The 7103-nt window shown below is 41.5% G+C and overlaps 1 long non-coding RNA gene across 2 annotated transcripts; it reads right to left on the bottom strand.

Annotated features, from left to right (window-relative positions):
- Positions 1 to 650: 650 nt before the first annotated feature.
- Positions 651 to 3420, bottom strand: LOC120640427. Of its 2 annotated transcripts, none has more exons than XR_005661781.1 (4): positions 2834 to 3420; positions 2631 to 2744; positions 2223 to 2530; positions 651 to 910 (listed from the first exon to the last, which is right to left on the bottom strand). It is a non-coding gene; the product is annotated as an uncharacterized LOC120640427 (long non-coding RNA). The 2 variants fall into 2 exon arrangements; XR_005661780.1 differs by having other exon boundaries at positions 2631 to 2723.
- Between the last annotated feature and the right edge of the window lie 3683 nt (positions 3421 to 7103).

The following is a 7103-nucleotide window of genomic DNA, read 5'->3' as shown; positions in this document are numbered from 1 at the left end:
TGTTATGTTTAATTTAAGCAATGTCAGGCTTTCTGTACCATTTTTTGTTCGCCTGTGCGTATCAGCTACTGATCCAGGGACTGATACGGTAAGCACAGTGGATTCCCGAAAGGGGGGTCCGACACTTGGTGTCGACGATCAAGGCATGATAAAACCCCACAGAAATACAAAACTGGTTATGACCATTCACTACTACACAACAAGGATATAGTAACACCAACTTGTGTTACTATAAATCAACAAAAGTGTTACTAGTCTACCTTGTAACACATCTTGTTTGAGTTCCTATTGTTGATGTTACTACAACTTAATCTAATGAAACACATGACATGTGTTCTTTTACATCTAAAAAAATGTTACTATTTTGTAACACTATTTTGGGCCTAATGGAACATATGTGAAGTGTTACAATTATCATCCCGTGTAACATAATTTTGAAGCTCTAGTAACACTTTTATATTATGGCAGTAACACTTTGTGAGAGCATAGTTCCAACTTTTAGGAACACATGGTTTGTAACAAATGTTTTGCCTATTGTAACACATTTAGAATTTCAAAAAAAAATTATATACACCTGGTTATGGTGCATAATGTCGAAATGTAATTTTCTGATCAAACAAGAGACATTGTAGAATCACACAAACAGCAAATAGATTTCAATAAGGATACGAAGATACATTCATCTCCGAAAGTAAAAATTGGATTGCTTGTTCATAATATATATGTCATCGTATGTACACAGAACAACATGATTCTAGGTAGCAAATCTACATGTATTAGTGTATAGCAGCGAAGAGTGCAATTCTGTCCTGCTGGAAATGAAATGTAAATATATTCTTGAAATCTGCTGCTTCTTGATCATTGTTTTGCGCATCCAAAATATTGGAATTCGTCCATTGGTGATTTCAACCTGCATAGGGAAGCAAGTTATAACCTTGACCATTTCAACCTAAAAAAGCTAGTTGTTAACTCACATATCCAACAGCCTAGTTGCAAGTTACACGTATTGTAGGCCAAGAATTTAGTACTCTTTTGGCGCTAGTTCCAATATATATCCACGTGAATGTAAAATGATGCCCAATATCAACTTATAAACAGTTAAGAGTAATCTATTGTTAAAAGCCAAGAAAAAACCCTGCTAATTTTTTTGTCGGACAAATAGGATCATCATCATCACTGTATTTGAACTCACATGTATCTTTGTTCTAGTAAAGTAAAGGAGGTGGAACATCATGATGAGTGGTGCAGGCAAATTGGATGGGAGATGCAGAGTTGCAGACTGAGTGGGGTGCCAACTGAAGAGCAACCGTTCAGGAAAGAGGGGCAGCGACACATATGGTTGATTTATCTAAAATTTAATAACAAAATTGAGTACATTTTGCTAAAGATTGGTACATGATTGCATTCATTAACACACAGCACAAGTTCATTTTTCATTGACTCTATTTCTACAATCTGCCATAGTATGCTCACAGCCTCCTAATCTCATGGCATGGTTCATTTGGATACAGTTTCACAAGTGGATGCTGTTAACAATGGTAAATCTATGATCTAACATTGGTCTACACATGATGGGATATAATACCAAAATTGGCAAATCCTAATCAGTTCCAGTTGAACAGTTTCCCTAAAGAGAAATTCAGTATCAGCTGAAACATCAGTTGGTCAATAGCAAAGACATGTGCTAAAAGAGTATATGGCAGCTCATCGCCACAAGAATCAGCACCAGGACACCCTATGGTGCCCGTACACCCAATCAAAACTTTATAATCTGCAATACATGACATCTAGCTCGCGGCTAAGCTCAGAACCACAGGTCACCTCATCAATGAACTGCAGAATTGCAGAGAAGTCTATCTGAATCTCAGACTCAGGATGAACTGATTATCGATAATCCTGGTGCACAGGTTCGATTAAGACTACTGCAGTCAACAAGTCAATATGTACTAACCTTTGTGTCATTGTGTGAGGAAAAAGAAATTTACCAGGATGTCATCACTAGCAAGGGACTTTATCTAAACTAATCGATAACATCAGGTCAGCTGAAATAATAGAGACAACATGTTTTTTATCTATACTACACTAGCTTATTTACGGTCAATTAGTTAGAGAGCTCGTGATATGGCATAGACAGGGATTCTGCAACCATACAGAATATAACAAATATTAATGAACCTTAGTAAGATAATGCAGGTACTTGCAACTGGTGGAATATACCTTACCTTCTCTGATGGACTTCATGTCCATGTGCAAAATTCATCTGGTGCACTGTCAGCTGCAGCGTAATAAGTGCTTGCCCAGCTTAAACTGCAATTCACAATCCAATATGAGTCCATCAGATACAAAGGAAAAAAAACAAATTTGAAGAAAGACACTGGTAGGAAGATGTACTTATCAGTTCTATCCCTCCATCTAATTCAATCCGCATTTGTTAGCCACTCAACCAGGGATTTCTGCTAGAATTTCGCGCGGGGTGTGGAAATCCAATCATCCGGGAGAGCGTGTGATGTAGGTTGTCCAAATATAATACCTGTTGAGAATGGTGTTGAAAACTATATACCATAACTCATTTCATCAAAACTGTGTACAAATAAAAATATTTGGGTACAAATGCAATAAAGAAAACTTACGATCAGGAGACCAGCACAGTTAGAAATTGTTGCAGGAGGGCTTCACGTCTCATTTATCCAGTCAAATCCATGGCGAAGGAAAAAGGTGGGAACCTGCAGTCGCGTAAGAACAACCTGAAGTTCGATTAGAGTACTGGCGACCCACCTAGGCAGTCAATCTGCCAACGAAATTGGAAGCAGGTGCAGGCGAAAGAGCTACGAACCTGGCGCCGCCGATCTTCAACGCTGCGAATCTGTCTCCAAACCCAGGCGAGATCGGGATGAGAAGATGGAAATTAGCTGATAGGATACGGAACACGCAAAATCCAGTGCAGGCGGGGGAGGGAGGGGAGGGGGTTCAAGTGCGGACACGGGACGTCGAGCGCTGGAGTTGGGGAATAGGGGTCGGATGGGGGCTGGGGCGCTTGTTGCAGGGTCGGACGCGAGATCGACGATGAGGGCAATGGCGGCGGCAGGGGTATTGCTGTCCTGGTCAGATTTGATTACTTTGCCAGCATCGCGGGTCCCAGTCATGGATAGCGAGCGTCGCTGAGTCGCGGCGGCGGAGGCGCATGATGCTTGAACAGCGGCGGCGGAGTTTGCGATCGATCTGAGGAAGAATCGGTAGGAATCAGTAGGATTTGCGATCGATCAGAGGAATCGATAGGTTATTTAGCGGTGCACCGATCAGCTTGGACTTGGAGGAATTGAAAGGCCGCGCGGCGATGCGACAAGGATCGAGATTCCAGACTCCAGAGGGACGGTTGCCAAAATTGGGATTACGTTCGAGGATATGTGGGAGGCGGGGCTGCTGCAGCGATTTATCAGCTTTTACACAATTTTATAGCCAACGCGCTCGTAGCGTGGTGGTGAGCGCTCCCGTCGTGGAGGCCACCCGCCCGGGTTCGATCCCAGTTCTGGGATGAATAACCGGGTGTGGCACGGGGGTATTTCCCCAAAGAGGGTACCGGGTGCGTGAGTGTGTGTGGGTGGGTTGAGCGCGCGGTCAGCGTGGGTTCCCAAACTTGAATTTTTAAATGCCGGCCAGTGCTCCTGGCAATGTTAAAAAAACAATTTTATAATATTCTTTTACCAATGCAGTTATCTTTATTATATTATTAGTTTATACTCTCAATTCGTTTCAATATACTGCACTTACATATGTGCTTGCAAGGATCGATATACATGTGTCTGTGTTAGCGAATAAAAAAAAATTTAGAGCCAATCGATCACCAGAACAGCTTGATTTAGTGTCAAATTTTGAATAAATATATCAAATATATAGAAGTATCTATGGGAACGGCCCCACGAATAATAATATGACTAAGTACAGCTATGTAAACATTCTACTACTACTATCTCCTAACTATATACTCTCTCCTTCCACGTTTATAAGGCATGTGGAATATGATATGGTCTTCTAAACAATATTTTAATTATTTATTTATTATATATTAAATCACTTATGATTGTAAACTTATAATCGTTGTAAACTATATTTGATTACGAATCCAATCATATAAAGTTTACATTATAAAAATAAAAAGTTAATAGTCAAATTATTGGTCAAAGATTGGATGGTTTGAATCTTGATATGCATGTGTGCCTTATAAATGTGGAAGGAGATAGTATGGTTCAACTCATACTACTAGGAATCGAAGTTTCATTTTGGCAATTAATTACTATTCCAACTCAATGTCTACTTTTTTAAGAAAAAAATAAAAGGTCACATAAAACTACTAGACTAGTGTCTATTTTCTTACTAGAGTAGATTATTGACCCTCACCAATACCTTTAACATTAGTTTAAATGAAGTCTCATTTTTCTAACACCACATTTTACTATGTTTTTAGTTTTAACTAGTAGCCTCTTTATATGTAGCCGATAGACTTAGGCCTCACGGCTCAACAAATCTGACTTTTAACAACATTTTTCTTTTGATCTTCCTTGTGGAAGCCCTGTGCCAAGCAGAGCTTTCAATTTGCTTGTCCTATTTTCGTTCACCAAAAAAATCTTTAAATAATTTTGGGCTGGTTTGCTAGGAATTGACAAATAAATTAATATATTTATTAAAGTTTTAATCTAATTGGTATAACATTCCGCGCTGCAGTCTAGTGGTCCGATTAAAGGTCTATTAATGACAGGTCCCATGTTCGTATCTTCCTTGGCTTGATTTAGTTGCCTTTTTACTCTGGACCCCATCATTTTTTAATTTTTTTTTAATCTTGACGGAACCTGTCATTGAGAGAAGAAATGTCCAAAAATGCTGACCGAACCTGTCATTGAGAGGAGAAATGTCCAAAAATGCTACTAAAGTAACAACTACGTCAAATCTTGCTCACGTGTTTATTTGAGCTGCAGCTTTTGAGCCTAGGAGAACTTCATGAGCTTGCTAAATATTTCTTCACCCTAATGGTATGCAATAGGATTGTAGTTCACTCTTATAAAAAAATTGCCATCTCAGGGGCAGCCCACAAAGCACTGACGTGGAAGGGATGTGTTTAATGATGCCATAAAATTTTGCTAAGATATGTATTGTAGAATGAAGTGGTATAGAAAATATTTGGGCCTCTATGAATAATTAAGCATGGACATTCAATGACATCAACAAATATATGTTTCTTTGTAACACTTTAATTGTAACATTATTCTATATGTGTTACAACATAATACTATCTTTGTAACACTTTAGTTGTAACATTAATTTTATGTTACCATAAATACTATCTGTAACACAGTTTTACAAACAAACTTTATGTGTTACTAGCTTGGTCTGTAACACATAGCTTTGTGTTCCTAGAAAAATTTTTGTAACATATTGACCAATGTGTTACAAGAATCTGTTACAATATCTTTGTTTTGTAGTAGTGATTAAATTTTCATTATATATGCACCCTTCATGACTCGAGTATATGGACCCACAAGCAGGTGTCACCCTTCTACTAGTTTGCTCTAGCATTGCTGGCTGAGCCCCATTAGACTCAGTATATAAACCTTTACCCTAAATAAACATCCAATAAAGTCCACCCCGATCAGTTGAACAGAGCAGCACCATCAATTTTATGTATCAACCCCAATCATATAGGCTGACAGACATAAACGTATGCAGGAATTACAATTGTTTTTGAGTAAAATGCAGGTCCTTAAACTAGTTGAGCCGTTCTGTTCAGGTCCATGAACTTTGAAAATGCATTTTTAGGTCCAGGATCTATTTAAGTGAGTCACTTGAGGTCCAAAACACCTCTAACCGCCTCTGACTGTCAATGTGGACGGCCAACTCGGATCCAACGTGGACTCGGATCTAACAAATTTGCAATTCCACCCTCCCAAACCGACCCACTCTCTCCCTCTCCATCCCCTCCTCCAGCGTCCTTCCCGTGCCGCCACCCCTCCTCTCCTCCCTCCCTCCCCCGCCGGCGGGGGCGGAGAGCAGCGCGGCCGCAAGCGCAAGGAGCTGCGCGGAGCTGGCTGAGGACTCAGCGGCGGGCCTGCAAGCGCACGGCGGCCGCACGGAGCTGCGGCAACGGCGGACGACGGACGCGACGGCGAGGCTACCGGTGGCCGACAGGCGCGACCATGCCCTGCTTCTGCCTGGCGGCTGCCTCCGCCTCCCATGGGACGGCCGCCCGATCCGCCCCAAACCGGCCATGTTCGGCTCCCGGCGGCCTTCTCTTGGGGAGCGGGCCTCCTCACCTCCGCGGCTCACCCGCCCCGCGCGCACCCCCAAGGCGCTGCTCGCCGTGGCCTCCTCCAGAGCGACGCCGGTGGTTGGGAGGACGCCGGAGGGGATGGGGAGGGAGAGAGAGAGGGTCAGTTTGGGAGGGTGGAATTGCAAATTTGTTGGATCCGAGTTGGCCGTCCACGTAGACGGTCAGAGGTGGTTTTAGGTGTTTTGGACCTCAAGTGACTCACTTTAATAGATCCTGGACCTAAAAATGCATTTTCAAAGTTCATGGACCTGAACAGAACAGCTCAACTAGTTTAAGGACTCACAGTACATTTTACTCATTGTTTTTTGATAAGATGGACAATTGTATCAGTTGTGTACCTAGTGAACGATAAATCATTATTTGTCTTAGTAACCAGACGCGCTAGTGTATTCTGATCAATCTGCTTCCCACAGGAGATATAAAAGTGAGAAGAAAAGTAGGTAAAATACAAGATGCATAAAAGATTTCTGCAGCTGATGGTGTGCCCATCCGGTTGTTAGTCCCCTCTGTTAATATGTACGAGGGTCATTGATCAATGGGTTGCAATGTCAGCAATGGTTCCGGTCGAGTAGGTATAATCCCTTTTTATCTTCTCTAATGCAACAACCACATCACTCATTGACATCCTTTTGCCAGGTGAATCATTTGAACAGACCAAACCAATCTTCAATATTGACGAAAGAAAGCTATTCAGGTTATAAATAGATGAAACGTCTTGCACTATTTGGCAGTCCATAACAGAAATAAGGTCGGCTGGAAATGCACGATGAACCCACTGCCTAAT

The sequence above is a fragment of the Panicum virgatum genome, chromosome 7K (assembly GCF_016808335.1).
Source record: "Panicum virgatum strain AP13 chromosome 7K, P.virgatum_v5, whole genome shotgun sequence".
NCBI lineage: Eukaryota > Viridiplantae > Streptophyta > Magnoliopsida > Poales > Poaceae > Panicum > Panicum virgatum.
Note: the sequence above shows the minus strand (reverse complement) of the source record. Positions and strands in the feature narration are given on the sequence as shown.